This window comes from Bison bison, unplaced genomic scaffold (genome assembly GCF_000754665.1).
Source record: "Bison bison bison isolate TAMUID 2011002044 unplaced genomic scaffold, Bison_UMD1.0 scf7180017864456, whole genome shotgun sequence".
Taxonomy (NCBI): Eukaryota; Metazoa; Chordata; class Mammalia; order Artiodactyla; family Bovidae; genus Bison; species Bison bison.
Genome location: NW_011495018.1, coordinates 26,602,331 through 26,604,716, shown reverse-complemented (window position 1 = coordinate 26,604,716; position 2,386 = coordinate 26,602,331).

Here is a 2,386-nt window from a genome sequence, read left to right as displayed (position 1 = left end):
GATCAAACTTAGTTCTCCTGGATTGTAGGCAGATTCTTTACCATCTGAACCACCAGGGAAGCCCCACATTCACCCACTGTAAGTCTACAATCCAATGATTCTTGGTAAATGCCTATAGTTTTGCAATCATTACCACAATCCAGTTTTAGAACCTTTTTATTACCACTCAAAGTTCCCTCCTGCTCATAAGGTTTTAACTCTTAACATGGTTAGGTTGGGGGTGAAGTTGGGTAGGGTGAAGTCAAGAGGGGAGAATTATAGACAGCTTCCTAGTTTATCATTTCTGTATCATTTGAATTAATTTACAACAAGAATATGCTATCTTTTAATTGAGAAAATGGTAAAGGTTTTTCTATTTTGAAAAGAACAAAAAAAGGAAAGACATACCCTTGGACCCAAATCTACTTCTTATAATTTATCCTAAGGAAATAATCAAATATGTGGAAAAGGATCTGTGAACAAAGATATTTATCAATGTTTTATCTGAAACAGAGAAAAGTTGGTATGTAATCTACTAAATATCTCATGATGGAAGAAAACACTAATCACTGAAGTATGAAAAGCACAAGTTTCAAATCTTTATAGGCAGTATAATTTTATCCATGTAAAAAAAATTAATGTACAGCCAGAAAGTTCTGTTTGGAAATATGATGAAGTCTTGCCAATGGTTATCTCTAAATGGTAGAACTAGAACACTTTTAATTTTTGTGTGTATTTCTTCATTTTCCACAATGAGCACATATTATCTTTTCATGTAAGCCACCCACATAAATGATAGCAATTGAAAATAGATTAATTATGGCATTGTTTTCACAGGTGTTTATGCTTGTCAAAACACAAAACTATATAGTTTAATTTTATTTATTCCTTACAACGACTTATTTTTTAGTTTTAATTTTTATTAAAATATAGTTGATTTACAATGTTATTTTCAGGTGTACAGTGAAGTGATTCAGGTATACGTATATATATTATATATACATGTTCGTTTTTATTCTTTTCCATTATAGGTTATAAGACTATCAAAAAATATAGAGTCTTGAGAAACAAAATCACCATATTCCTCTTACTGGAAGCCGGGTTTTGTTATGTCACTTTGGGATTGGACGGCAAAATGATTTGGTAGGGTTGCTGCTGCTGCGGCTGCTAAGTCGCTTCGGTCGTGTAGGACTCTGTGCGACCCCAGAGATGGCAGCCCACCAGGCTTCCCCGTCCCTGGGATTCTCCAGGCAAGAACACTGGAGTGGGTTGCCATTTCCTTCTCCAGTGCATGAAAGTGAAAAGTGAAAGTGAAGTCGCTCAGTCGTGTCCGACTCTTCGCGACCCCATGGACTGCAGCCTACCGGGCTCCTCGGTCCATGGGATTTTCTAGGCAAAAGTACTGGAGTGGGGTGCCATTGCCTTCTCCGTTGGTAGGGTTACATAGCAATATGTCTTCTGCTCCAGATAACATTCATTCATTCATTCATTCACGAGACCGGCTTACCTGTCATATGCCAGGAATGTTGGTATAGTACCTGGATATCATGATGACTAATCAGCGACTGCCTTGAAAGTGCTCTCTTCTGAGGACGGGAAGGCACCATCTGACAGATCCTAGCCAGCGCCCACAGTAGGTAGTCTTCCACTAGTGCTGTACAAGGGGGCAGGAGACAGGTCAGGTAGTGAAGGCCTTAGTTGGCGGTTCAGATGGAGTCATGAAGGGTGATACCAGGATGATGGCTATGGAAGTGGCCAGAAGACAGATTAGCCTCAAAAGAATGCCCTAGTCATCACTTAAGAAGTCGGCTTAACTTTTATATATTTATGTCTATTTTACGTGCACATTTTTAGTAACAGCCAGAACTGAAATTGAGCATTTACCAGCGCAGGCACAGTGCATAGGGATTTTTTCCATTGCCTTTACTCCTCGCCACAATCCCCAGATCGGGACTTTAAGGACCTTGACTTCATCATGAAGAAACTGAGGCTCGGAGAGGTTACCCGCCCAGGGTCAGAGAGCTGATAAATTCTGGATCCTAAGCAAACAGCCATTGCATATTCTTCCCTCTCACTCTATTCTGGGGCTCGTTTGAGAGCGAAAAAGTCCAGATCCGGGCAGCTCAGCTTTCACTCTTTACACATTTTCCCAGATCCAGAACGGAGGCAAAATCCGCTAGCACAACCAAGAGGGTCGTGCGCAAAGGGCAACTCCGTCAAAGCCGTGGACTGACAAGGATTTGGGGCTTGGAGGGCAAACCCCGGGGAACCATCAACCCGCTGCCCGCTCTACGATCCACCTCGCACCCGGCGTAGGGCGCCAGCAAGCCTCTTTGGGCAGCCAGCTTGCGGGACTCAACGCGCGTGCGCGGCGCTAGAGGTGCCACCCCCGCGCGAGCGCGCGGAG